Source organism: Triticum urartu, chromosome 7 (genome assembly GCF_003073215.2).
Source record: "Triticum urartu cultivar G1812 chromosome 7, Tu2.1, whole genome shotgun sequence".
In the NCBI taxonomy this organism is placed as follows: domain Eukaryota; kingdom Viridiplantae; phylum Streptophyta; class Magnoliopsida; order Poales; family Poaceae; genus Triticum; species Triticum urartu.
In genome coordinates, this window is record NC_053028.1 from 679,208,545 (window position 1) to 679,223,078 (window position 14,534).

The following is a 14,534-nucleotide window of genomic DNA, read 5'->3' on the forward strand; positions in this document are numbered from 1 at the left end:
ATCTAGGGCTTTAGCTTAGTGGTCGTGTCCTACACTCAGCGTGTGCTCTGATACCATCTTGTAGCGACCCGACCTCAAACGTTCAAGTCTCTGTGCTTCAGTGTCATCCCTGGATCGATAATGCTGACACACATAGTACTCAAAGGATTTATAACAGAGTAGCAATCACACACTTATTACATTGAATGTCTCTAAAAGAGAACTTATTACGATAAATATAGCTTAAGGCCATCTAATACGATAACGGCGGAAGGCTTGGAAGATAAAGTGAGTCCATCAACTCCAACGGCATAGCTGAGCTGCACGACAACGACCTAGCGAACCTTACTCCTCGTCTGAAAAGTCTGCAACATGATACGTTGCAGCCCGAAAACAGGTCAGCACGTGGAATATGCTGGCAATGTAACACAGTATAGCAATGAATAGAATAATGCTATCACTATATGCATATATGGCTGGTGGAGGCTCTATGGTTATAAGGTTTTTGCGAAAAGCCAATTTCCCCTACAACAAAGGAATAAGTTTTATTTTAACTATCATGGTAGTTGAAACATCATTGAGAAGGTTCCTCCAACTCAATCCCAACTAAAGTAATTCATTAACCCAACAAATTAAATTAGAGTGATGAGATACAATAGGATAATCCAAATACTAGGTACTCAAGATGTCCATAACCGGGGACACGGCTAACCATGATTAGATTGTACACTCTGCAGAGGTTTGCGCACTTTTCCCCACAAGACTCGATCTCCTCCATTGGATTTCTCGCACTACATGATGTTTGAGAAATGGATGACCGAGACACAGTCTTTCAGAAGCATTAACTCTTTACTCTGGGTGGACCGTTACACCTACTTTCCCCTACATCTGCTAGCCCAGCACTGAAAGAGGTCACGCAACTTACTCAAACTATGCCAGAGCCCATAATGGCTTGTGGCTGCACACGGAAGTTTCTAGCATGAATAATATTAAGATCCCTTTGAGCCTAGGTGGCGGACCGTAGGAAAATCACACGGGTACTCCGGGATATCCTAGGACAACACTGGATTCTCCAGGTGCCCAAACAAGCAATCCACCCAGATGTGTATTAAAGTTGCCACCTTAAGTTGAACCATTAATTAACATTCTCACATCTGTCATGGATACACTCGAACCCAAACCATGTCTACGAGCATAGCATAGAAATATAAGCATAACGTAGAAGTAACTCCCAAGGTTTGATAACAAAACAAGGAAATAGGTTCTACCTCACCAACTACTTCCCAAAACCCACATGTTAAACACTTCCTAATCATGCAATGTTTGAGGATGGGAGCTAATACATAAAAACTGGGTATGAAAGGAGTATGATCAATGTGTTACTTGCCTTGCTGACGATCCGCAAAACCTAGGGACTCGTAGTAGCACGCTTCGCACTCCGGGAATTCTATCGCAAACAAACAATAGCATACATAAGCAATCAATCAAAGATGCATGGGTAGAACTCGAATAAGAAAAACTAACCAGAAAGTTCAACTTGAGAACTCTGGTTTGCAAAAAGAATCAAAACAAACGGAGCAACGAAACTCAAACTGCGAAAGAAACAAGATCCGATTACTAATCTGAACTAAAGTCAAAATTTACAGTACCAAAATCTTGTTCAAGTTGGTTAAACAAAAAGAGGGTTTCGAGACGAAGATCTACGTGCTTGAATCGCCTCATTCCGATAAACGAGCGAAAAGATAAACTAAAACGAAAATCAGATCAGAAGTCGCCATCAAAAATAATCGCGAAAAACCCGTGAAAAAGAAAAATGGACGAACAGGTTAACGAACGAACATTCATTGTCTGTGACTAACGGGTGAAAACCGTTCGTTAAAAACGAACGTACGGATGAACGTCCGCTAAATGAACTAAACCGAGAAAACCAACGAAGTGATCTGAAAAAACGCAACTAGGAACCGACGGTTTTTACCTAAACCGAAAAAAACGAATGGTGAGACTTGCGAACTCCGGCGCGGCTCCGGCGACTTCCAGCGAGCGGGGCGGCGGCGCGGGCGACGGCGGGGTGGCGCGGGTGGTGCGGCGGCGAGGCGGGCGGCGCGCGGGGCGGCTGGGCGGCGAGGTGGCGGCGGCACTAGGCGGCTCGGCGGCGGCGGCTGCGCTGCTGCTGCTGCGGGCTGCGGTGGCGGGTTGGGTGGCGAAGTGGGGGCGGGGGTGGCGGCTTATAAGGAGGGGAGGGCGGCGGTGGCTTCCGGGAGGGGCGATGGCGGAGTGTCCGGGACGGAAACGTCCTGGCGGCGGCGGCGGCGCTGCTCGGGAGTCCTCTCCCGAGCCGGTGCGGGGACGCGCGCGGCTGGGCCGGCTGGGCCTCAGCCCAGTGCGGTCCGGCGGGAGTTTTTTTAACATATTCCGCCGAAAAAAATCCTAGAAAAATAAATAAAAATCTAAAAATACCAAAACAAATTTTCATCGTCTAAATAAAATATTAATAGGATGAACATTTCTTGGCCTAAAATGCAATTTTGAAAAATGCACCTTTTTCTAATTCAAATAAAATTCCAATAAAACCCAATAAAAAATAAAGTCTGATTTTAATATTTTTCCTCCAATATTTCATTTGTTTTGGAGAAGTCATATTATCTCCTCTCTTATATTTTTATACGAAATATTTTGGAGAGAAAAATAAATAAACCAAAGTGATCCTTGTTTCGATATTTGATAAAAGTCAAATATGAAAAACGCGAAACCCCCAACTCTCTCCGAGGGTCCTTGAGCTGCTTCGGATTTCGAGGATCATGAAACGAAATGCAATAAAATATGATATGCATGAATGACCTATGTATAACATTCCAAATTGAAAATTTAGGATGTTACATATCCTCCCAAATTAGCTAGCTAGGTAGATGTAGCAATTAGTGAAGTGACCTATGTGCCCCCTAACTAGATCTAGCTTTGTCAAGAAGAGCTTTGTCCACTTTTGATCTCCCTACTACATCATCATCTCCACCGTGCATGTGCTCGATCTCAAGATAGGTGTGATTAAAAATTCATGATTTTGCAAGAATGGAAATATGTGTATGTGTATGCGATATGATAATTGGGTGATATGATGGAAATTGTGTGTGTGGCATGAGTTGACGCCGAATTGTGCTTGTGAGTTGCCTATGTTTTGCCGAAATGTCGATTTATTTCTGTTTCGGCGAATTACAAGAAAACTCTATATCTATATGTCCTATTTTTAGGGAAGGTCATGCCGAATTTTTGTATGACTTTCATGCATATATGCACACATTTTTATAATCAATTTGTTTATTATTACCGTGCAGGGCGTTCATGATGGTCAGTGGAACGATGGTGGACAGGTGGTTGCGGTTGGCGGTGCAGGACATGAAAGAAAATAACCTGACAGAGGTTTTATGTCCATGTCGAAGATGCAAAAGAATAGTTTGGCTCGACCCCTATGACGAAGGTCGTGTCGAAGCGCACCTGCTCATGACTAGTTTCATGGATGGACTCCACGCTACAGAGTTCGCGGTACTAAGTTCAATCGTGCGGGACCCTCATGTTCAAGCACTGCTTCATAAGGAGACAAGTACTGAGAGAGCTGCTTCTAGAGAGGAGGCTAAGCTGCATCAACTGGTGGTAGACTCGAAAACTCCATTGTATGATGGTTGCAATCCTGAGGTGACCCGCTTGAGTTTCACGCTCCAACTCCTGAAGATGAAGGCTAAAAACAAATGGACCGACACTAGCCTCGATGAGCATCTCAAGTACCTAAAGGATGTTCTTCCCGCGGGGAATCTATGTCCTACTAGTGTGGATGAGGCCAAAAAGATCGTGTGCCCTCTTGATCTGCCGCACGTTAGATACCATGCATGCATCAGCGATTGCATAATTTATAGGAAGGAGCATGCGGAAAAAACAAGATGTCCAGTGTGCAATGCTTCTCGATACAAGAAGGCCGGGAAGAAATTTCCCCAGAAAGTTGTACGGTACTTACCGATCACTCCCCATCTCCAGCGGTATTTCATAGATCCCAAGGAAGCAAAGCTCATGCGCTGGCAAGCGGAGAGGAAGAAGCCTAACGATGGAGATGATCCGAAGCTAAGACACGTCAAGGATGGAAGCCAGTGGAGAGCGTTGAACGGCTTCTATCAGTATTTCGAATGTGATGCAAGGAACATCGTGATCGGCGCGTGTACCAATGGCATGAAATCGTTTGGCAACCAGGACACCAACCATAGCACATGGCACGTGTTTGTATGGATGTACAACATCCCCCCTAGTTGTGCATGAAGTCGAAGTACATTCACATGAGCATGCTGATTCAAGGGCCGAAACAACCAGGAAATAATACTAATCTGTACTTGGGGCTACTTCAAGAGGAGTTAGACACGTTATGGAAAACACTGGCCAAGATATGGGACGCCAGCAAAGGAGAGTATTTCTACATGAGAGCCGCACTAATCACGACGGTGCACGTCTATCTCGGTTACAGATATGTCGCAGGCCATGTGTGCCATGGATATTGTGGATGCACGCGGTGCATGGATGATACGACATCTCAGCAGCTAACGTCAAGGAAAGATGGCGGGTCTGGGAAAATCGTGTACATGGGGCATCGAAGATCGCTCGAACTGGATGACCCGTGCAGAGACCGTGGAGATCTATTCAATGGTCACGCTGAGCATCGAGGACATCTACGTAAGCGGAGCGGCGCCGAAATCGATGAGCTGTTGAAAACTAGGAACAGTGCCCCATGCCGGGAAAGACGATGAAAAAGGCGTCGGAGCCGCTGCTAAAGGTATGGAAGACGAGGTCTGTGTCCTAGGACTTGGAGTACTGGCACAAACTCGATACACCTCCTTGCCTTGATCAAATGCATATCTGTAAGAATGTCCTTGAGAGCTTGCTCGCGACACTGATGAACATATCGGATAAGACCAAGGATGGGCCAAAGGCATGAAAAAGACTTGCAAGATTTGAATATCAAGGAAGATCTGCACATGCCGCCCCATAAAAAGTCAGACGAGACAGAGACGGAGACAGAGGCGCGGTAGAAGAAGGGCAAGAAAGTAAAGGAAGAGGATTATTGCCCCCTTCTTGCTTCACCTCAAGTCAGGCTGAGATCGATCAATTCTTTAAGTGCCTTGCTAGAGTCAAAATTAGTTCCAGTTACTGTGGCAAGATAAGCAGATATCTAGACACGGACAAGAAAAGGTTCAGCAGGATGAATTCCCACGACTGTCATGTGATGATGACGCAGATACTACCTGTTGCCCTTAGAGGGATAATGGACAAGCAAGTTTGTGACACGCTTATTGGTCTCTGCAACTTTTTTGACGTCATCTCTCGAAAGTCAATCAGTGTGAAGCAGCTCCGAAGGCTACAGGAAGAGATCATTGTGATACTGAATGAGCTTGAGATGTACTTCTCGCCCGCGTTCTTTGACATCATGGTGCATCTGTGTGTCCATATTGTGGACGACATAATAGACCTGGGGCCGTCATTCATGCACAACATGATGCCGTTTGAGAGGATGAATGGGATCATCAAAGGATTCGTTCGTAACATGTCCCGTCTGGATGGAAGCATCATCTAGGGCTATCTGACACAAGAGTGCATGTCTTTCTGTGAGAATTTTCTATATGGCGCAGACCAGCCGCCTGGTGTTGGTGTTGGTTTGCCCGTTAACAAGCACGATGGGAGGCTCGAAGGAGAAAGTCACTCCAACGGTCGCAGGGAACTACACATGGCATACTCAGATCGACGCAATGACTTTGACAGAGCAAACTTGGTAGTGCTACAACACCTAGACGAGGTAGATCCTTTCGTGGCACTGCACAAAGAAATTATCACAAAGAAGTATCGTGACTGGGGCGGCATGCAAGACAGACGCTGAAGTTACTAGAGAGCGCAACTCCACTTTCCTGCATTGGTTCAAAGAGCATATTATTGCTAATCCCCCGGAGGAGGGCTCTAAGGACGGATTGCTCATATATGCCTTAGCACATGGCCCCTCGCCCAACCTCGTCACCTATCAGGCATACAATATCAACAGATACACGTTCTACACGGAGGCCAAAGATATGGACAGTGATGACCAGAACTTAGGGGTGATGATGGAATGCAAGACCGACAGCGACAACGGCGCAACTGAGAGATTTTACAGAAGGGTCGAGGAGATCTGGGAGCTCGACTACTCTAGACTGCACAACACGACGATGTTCCGTGTTAGATGGGCTAAGAATGTTGAAAGAGAAAACCGGTATTTCACTACCATGACTATACCCGACGCCAAGAGCGCTACCGTGAATCCTATCGCAAAAAACGAGCCATGGGTACACGCTAAGCACATGACGCAATGCTTCTTCATAACCGACCCGTGCAATCCCATCCGTGTTGTCATGAGGAGAGGCAAAAGGAACATCATTGGAATGGATGGAGTCGCCAACGAGGAAGACTACGACCAGTACGGCAACCCAATGAGGGAAGATGACGATGACGATGAGGTATACGTCAAAAGAAGAATCAATACTACATTACCTAAGAAAAATCGTACTCCATGGAAAAGGAAAAGTCACAATGAGGGTCTCAATTATTCTTCAACGAACAAGAAGGGAAAGAAGCTCACTTAAAAACGAAAACGTCAACGCTGAGGAATCGTATGTTATCGGTCAAATGATGTAATATATATGTTCCTGTTTTGTATACACACTTAGCCATTATGCATGGGTCCAATGATGTAATATATATGTTCATATTTTGTATACATACTTAACCGTCAAATGATGCAATATATATCACCTTCCCTTCGTTCACTGCTCTCAGAAAAAAGAAAAGTGAGAGAAAATAAAGGAAAAGAAAATAGAAGAAAACAAACAGAAAAACTGCTATAGGTACTGGTTATAGCAGTAGCGCTTTTCTAGAAAAGAGCTGCAGCTAGTCAAGGTAGCAGTAGCGGTTACCTCAAAAAACCGTTATAGCTACCTGTAATAGCAGTAGTGCTCTCTGCATAAAAGCGCTATAGCTAACTTAGCTATAGCGTGTTCTGTTTAAACGCGCTACTTCTATGGCCACTTAACCCCCAAAATCCCCACTCTCTCTTCTCTTTTCCCCCAAATCCCCACCCTCTCTTCCCCCGTCGCGCTGCCGAAGCCCTGCCTCGCCGCGCCATGCGCTCGCCCGCCGGCCCCCGACCCCGCGCTCCCGGCCGCCGACCCGCCCGGCGCCACCCCGCGCTCCGGCCCCGCTCGACCCCGACTCCACCCCGGCCCCGACCCAACCCCTCCCAACCTCGGCCGTCGTCAGGCCTGCACCCTCTGTAAGCCCCCCACCGCTCCTCCTCTCTCTGCTAGCTAGGGTTCTTTGGTTAATTTACTTAGGTTTTGGTTAGGGTAGTAGGTTAATTAGGTTATCTATTTAGTTATGAATTTACCTAGGTTTTTTAGTTTAAGTAATTGCTGCTATTTAAATTTTATAGTGCTAGTTAGTTAATTAGAATTAGTATTTAAAAACAGAATTAGTTTAAGCAATTGTCTAAATCAACATCCCTTGTTAAAGCAAATTTAGGTAGCCTGAATTTTACTTTCAAATATTGTTATGACTTCTTGCATTTTCCTTCAAGTTATATATTTTTTTCCTTTTATATGCAAATTTGAAGTTGGACATGTCATATGTGGACATGTCATATTTGGAATTTGGACATTATTATTATGTGCAAGGTAAATGATCCGAGTGGCCTATGTTACGTCGGAATGTTGATTCATTTCCTTTCCGGTGAATTTCAGCAGCCCGGTATGCCCATTTTTTAGCAAAGGTCATGCCGAAATTTTCCGTGAAATTTGGCATGACTTGTGCTAGATAGTAGGCATATCGACTGCCGGGAGTTGCTGGGAAACGACATTCCGGCAAACATAGATCTTTTTTTATGTCATTTCTCATTTTCTCATAGTTTTAGAATTAAACAAGGAGACTTAATCATAGGAAACATGTCGAACAACGAAGAAACCGGGCCTTCTGACCAAGATGCGGGCGAGATGGATTATGAGGGTGAACAAGAGTACCTCGACTTTTTGTTTGCTAAGCAACGTCAAGGTTTGCAGGTCGGCCTCGATGGTGGTACTGACGCCGACATCGACACTGACGGCGCTGGCACCGATGGCGGCGCCGAGACCAGCGGGGAAGGTACCGGCGGGGAAGATACCGGCGGGGAAGGTACCGGCGCCGATGCCGCTACCGAAAAGAAGAAGCAGAAGAAGCAGAGGATATGAAAACCTAACAAACTAGGCATTAGACGACTGGTGATCACAAAGATGGCACCTGGCAAGTTTGAGCCATTAGAGCCGGAAGAACCACGCAAGTGCTATGGGAACCAAGTAGGATGCATCCTACAGGAATGCGCAAGCATCAACGACAATGAATTAAGGAGTAAAGAACATTTGACGTAGTTGCTCCTGACGAAGTTGCACAAGAGATTCAAGTTCCCCGACCAGGATGATAACATAGAACAACCGTGGGATGATCCGAAGATGAAAAGGATTAACAATCATGACATGGGCATGTTCAGCAATGATTTGGCCTCCTGGAAAGGGAGGGTGAAACTAGCTATTGAGGGTGAGGAACCCCTGTCCAAGATTCTGGAGGAAAGTCCGACACTTACGGAACAGAAGTTCAAAAAGTTCAAGGACACTTGCGCTACCGAGGCAGCCAAGGCTAAGGCTGCGAAATTCAAGAGCCTTCAGCAAAGGAACACGGGCAAGCATCGCCTCGGAAGCCGTGGCTACCTTGGTAAAAGGCCCATATGGGATAAGGAGGACGCGGAACGTGAAGTCACGGGTCTCCCAGACCCCCTCACGAAGTTGACCAACCCCTTGGAGCGTGACTTCATCAGGGCCCGCTACAAGTGGGACAAGGAAAAGAAGGTTTTTTATACGGACCAGATCACGAGGAGATTGATTAGACTACTGGTAATTATTCTTTTATCACCTTACATTTAGCTCCAGATATAGTCGACTACACATTCCTAAACGGTTCACGTTCCTTCTGCAGGAGAAGCAACACCAGCTTGCAGCCGAAAGCCCTACTTCTCCGATGAGGCCAAGTGGGACACCCCTCTCAACCGGACCTTGAATGAACTTAAGGGACTCCCTTTGGGCCAGCGGCCGCAATATGGTCGTGTGCACGGCGCTGGAGACGGCGCCACGTGGAAGGTGTTTTACAATGAGGGCTCGAAGGCCAAGAAGCAGAAAAAGAAGTTTAGTCAGGCGGACATCGACGAGAAGGTGAAGCTTGCGTTCGAGAAAAAAGCAGCTGTGGACGCGAAAAAAACAGCCGACGAGAAAAATGAGTTGCTACAGCAGGCAGTCAATGCAGCTGTAACTGCCTGCATAAATGATTTCGCTACTAACTTGGTCCCGGCTATCATCAACTGGATGAAGGAAAATCCAGACAAGACGGTACATGATTTCTCGTTGCCCAGTTTCGTAGGGAGCAACTCCGTGAACAACAACACCACCGCACCATCACTTGCTCACGCAACCGGGCCTCCTCTCGCACTCGCACCCGCTCATAGCAGCCCGTCCTCAGTCTCTGGCGCACTAGGTGGGCCTTCGTCTTTGGCTGAGCTCGACACCCTCACGGTAATTACATGTCGCACGAACATGTATATCTAGAATATTCCATTTCCCGTTGCCTTTCGGATGTTTTACGCCGCAGACATGTGTTTGTAGGCCGACGAAACCCCGTGCACCATAGTCTACTTGATCAAAGGCCAGAAGGTGGACGTGGGAAAAGGGGTGATAACGAAGCCCTTGGATCTCACGTTCCACAACCAGCCGATGCCCGTCGGGCACTTTAAGGTTACCTTTTCAAGTGTGAAATCGGGGCGTTGCCTCCTCCATTACGCCTAGGGGGAGAGGACGACGAGACCCCGTCGCAGATTGGAAGCTGCAAGGGTTGGGTGCTGCTATGGCCGAAGAATCTTCTTCGTCTGGAGCCGGCCGAGAGCACATCAATAACCACACATCAACAAGCATGTATGGAGACCACCACCCCGCCTACGCAATTACCAGCTCCTGTAGTGCTGGGTGACAGCGGCGAATGACGGGATGAAGGGGGTGCAATAGTACTGGTTGATGTAATCGGTCCCGTAGAATAGAGAATGGATGATGAGATGGAGGAAATGGAGGACCCAATGGGTTTCCTCAATACAAACGCATATGAGGGTGACTTAGATATGATGAGTCAACCATATGACGAATCGGGCTATCAGCATGCTAATGAGGATGTGGATGATCTGCCCAGACAGGAACGTCGTAGCAGGGATTGCGAGAAGTCTCTCTTCATGAAATCCTCACAGGACACGCCTGAAGATGCCGCCTCAACTAGCCGGGGGTCGTACAGTGCTTAGCCCGGCAACACTGGGGCAGGGGTTAAGGAAGGGTCTAGAAGGTGTGCCCAAGAAAAAGGAGAGGAACAGATCGGGGAAGATAGCTGCCTCTAAACAAGCCAGAGCACATAGCAGCTAGATGGTGGATTCTGAAGAGCGTGTACCCGTGAAAGGTGCGGCCATGTTCCATCTCACGGGCAAGCCGATGCTACCGCCGAAACCGCTGGAGGCACTATCAGGGGATCTCAGGAGATTGCACGACCATGTGTTGTTGACTGAGAAAAGCCTACTAGCCTCGAAGGATCCAGGATATCCGACATATGCGGCTCGTGTGCCTGAGGGGAAGTGCTACGTCGACACACGGCCCGCGGAGGTGTTCTTCCTGCGGTTTGACCATATCTTTGAGATGTTTCTGACAAGGCGGCTCGATTTTACAATCGTCCGCCTTTTGCGCTACATATGAGCTCCGTCATGAAGAGAGAAGAAGTCTCACAAATCTGTGTGGTGGATCCGTACTACATGCACGAGTCTGTCTTGAGTCTCGGCAACTTTGAGCGTGGAACTGCTAGGGAGTACCTCCAAAACTTCATGGTACAGAATAAGGACCAGGAAATTGTCCTCATGCCTTATCATCCAAAGTAAGTCAGTTCCGGACAACCCTTTCATACATTTCAATCATTCCTTCTCGCTCATATGGAGAATAATTTGAGGTGTCTTTTCCCCGCAGCAACGGGCGCTCCGTCCTTATTGTTCTTTACCCGCCAGTCTCCCACACCGTGTATTTGACCCTACGAGAGATTATGAGAAGAAGGACTACACCCACATAATGAATATTCTAGATGATGCTCTCCAAGGCTTCAACATTAGGGGTGGCCACCTGCATCAGGAAACAAAGGAACAAGAAGTTGGGTTTCTCGCATAAAACTAACTTCTGCTGCATCCATGTCCCAAAACCAAGCAAGAAAGATGGATTCTACCTCCTCCATCTCATGATTGAGTTCAACGCGGATCACCAAAAGTTTTATATGACAACCAGAAACGATGATCATATCCGCAAGTGGGTAGAATATCATGGAGAAGCGGATTATAAACTTAGAGATGACTTCTTTCGCATCCAAAGGGACATTGCGATGATCATCATGAAAGAAGTTGTCGATGAGAAGAGGATGTTCCACCACGGCCCTATATTGCGAGCTGGTGTCCGAACTCGCATAGGCATGCAACGTCACGACCTCACGCCGTTCAAGAAGCTAGGGTCCATCCTTGATGATATGGAAGGATGGAACTTCTAGTGATTTACGATGCCGACGATGATGATATGTGTCGGTTGAACTTGTATACTTTCTGTAGCGATTAAACTTTGTGATGTCCATGGTCCCTGCCGAAATTGCGTAACGCTACTTTGTTAGTTTGGGTACGATGACATGCGTGCATCTAGTTAATTAGTTTGCGTATTGTATGTTGCATCTAGTTGCTAACCCTTTCTTTTTCGTGTTGCTCTAGTATTTTTTTGTCGCATATGATCATACATTATCTTGATGAAAATGCATCTCTAACAGGTACGTAGATTCTTGATGGCGACGGAGTGATATGTCATGTACGAAGGGAAGGTTCCAGGGGTGTACGACGAGTGGTATGAGTGTCAGGCGCAAGTGGAGGGGGTCTTGGGCGCCAGCCATAAAGGCTTCAAAAGCAGACAAGAAGCACAAGCTAGTTACTTGAGGTACAGGCTAGCGCGAGAGAGGCCACATAACCGCCGCCTCATGTACTGCATAGTTCCGCTATCACTCATAGTGATAGCACTTCTCGCGTATATCATTGTTTAGATGGATGACGTAGTAGTTGCGAGTATTCGAGACTTGCATGTATTGCTATTTTCGAGATGATGACGAGAGACCACTTTGTGTTGGATGATGATTATGATGATGACATGATTTGATGAGACTATTTGTATGTATATGCTATGATTACATTTGTGGTCTCGCAGCCATTTGTATGTGAATGATGATGATATTTGTATGTGCTAAAGATTCTTGTATAAAGCATGTTCAAATACAAAAAAAAAATATGCAAAAAAAAACTAATAAAATTAGCAGTAGCGAGTGGAGAAAAGTTAGCAGGAACGTGCCTCTAGCAGTAGCGCAGCCTAATAAAGTGCGCTAGAGCTATTAGCAGTAGCGCGCTTTTATACCGCTCGCTGCTGCTACGCTTGTATAGCAGTAGCGCGGGCAGACATGCGCTGCTGCTATAGGTTAGCTGTAGCGCCGTATCAGTAGCGCGGGACCCCGCGCCATTGCTATACCTAAAACCCGTGTTGCTGCTAGGAAGCCTAGTAGTGTAGTTCTCGTTCATTCAACACTATCATATCATATTTACCATTAGAATCTTTTCTCAAACATGTAGGGGACCGGTGGCTCGACTCCTGTTTCCTTGACCCCAGTCACTCCGATCTGGCAGAGTAGTGCTGGTCTTGGCGGTGGCGGTCTTGGCGGTGGTGGTTTTGGCGGCGGTGGTCTTGCCTGATGTCGATGATGATACTCGTGCATGTGGTTGTCGTGCCATACTTTTCATGTTCCTACTTGTTAGTTTCTTTAGATAACGATGATGATGTTTCATGTCTTGCAATACTAATGTTCATGAAGTTTCGCCGATGATGAACTTGAGTATATTTAGATGATGAACTTGATGATGATCTGTCATATTTCTGTATATATGCATAATCTCATATTTTCTGGTTTTAAATGCTGCCAAATTAAATTGAAACAGAGAAAACAGAGCAAATTTAAAAAAACAGCACAGATCTATGTCGCTACGCCCAGGAGTGCCTAGCGGCGGCCACGTGGCAGGGATATGCCAACGGCTTTGCCGTCGGCATAGATGGAAGCCATCGGCATATGTCTGCTGCCAGGAGCTCCCAGCGGCTGCCACGTGGCAGAGATATGCCGACGGCAAGGCCGTCGGCATTTCCCTGCCACGTGGCAGCCCGTGATTTGTCAGCGCGTTTGACGGCGCCGGCGGTTGCCGTCATGTGAAAATCATTGCCGACGTCGTATATATGTCGACGGTCGTACAAACGTCGTTGGCATATATGCCTATGCCGACGGTCTGACACATCTACGCTGGCGTGATCTACGCCGACGGGGACATGGTGACGGGGCCGTCGGCATAGACCTAAGCCGACAGCAGAGGGCCTATGCTGACGGCCGGAGGCCGTCGGCTTAGAGGGGCAGTCCGGTAGTGTGTAAAGTTTGGCGATGAAATAACTAAACATGTGAGCTATACAAAAATGATAAAATAGTGATTTCTAATATAATACGTACACTGTTCATCTTTTCAAACTTCAAAATATCATTTTGACACCATTCAAAATATAGGGCTCACTAGAGCTCATGCACCAAAGTTACCTTTTGCACTCCCCCTTCTCTCTGCTATAGTAGATAGGCGACCGAATCAGGCGACCGTATCCCCAGTGTGTCAGACGCCAGTGAGGACGTGGGTTCTCCAACCCTCCGCCCATCGTTGAAGGGGGAGGGAACTGCAATGACCCATCTTGTAAACCTGCTGATCAGGAATTGTAAGAGAGCTTGCAATCATCATGTATCATAATGCACCTCATAGCATGACTTATCATATACTAGTTGCATGGTGAAAAACCCCTCTATGTTAACTTCACAATATGCCCAAATCTGCTCATAAGTGAATGTTGGGAAGAAAATGGCATCCAACTAATGAATGACCTAGTATTTCCCTGAGTCCTAAATGTCATAACCAACCCCTAGGATTGATCTCAAATTTCCTGGATTAGTTTTGGTATTTGAATCAAATGATAATTGTTCAGATTCAAAAATTGGTAAAACTGTAATTTAATTGCATGGTGGTGATTCCGCTAATGAAAATTTATGAAAATTGATATATCAGGATAATATGTTGCCCTTAACCTCCAGCAAAGTTATCATGACTTTAGGAATCATATTTCATGTACGTGCAATTCAGACCCAAATTTAGGGCAGAACTGAATTTGAATTTAAAGGATAGTCAAATACTTCTGAAACATCCTGAATTTCTTCACAGTAGTGTGAAATAGTATAATTGAAACCTGTAACTAGAATTTTGAACCAACAAATGATTAAAACTAGCCCTTTAAAATCCAAGGAATGAAAGG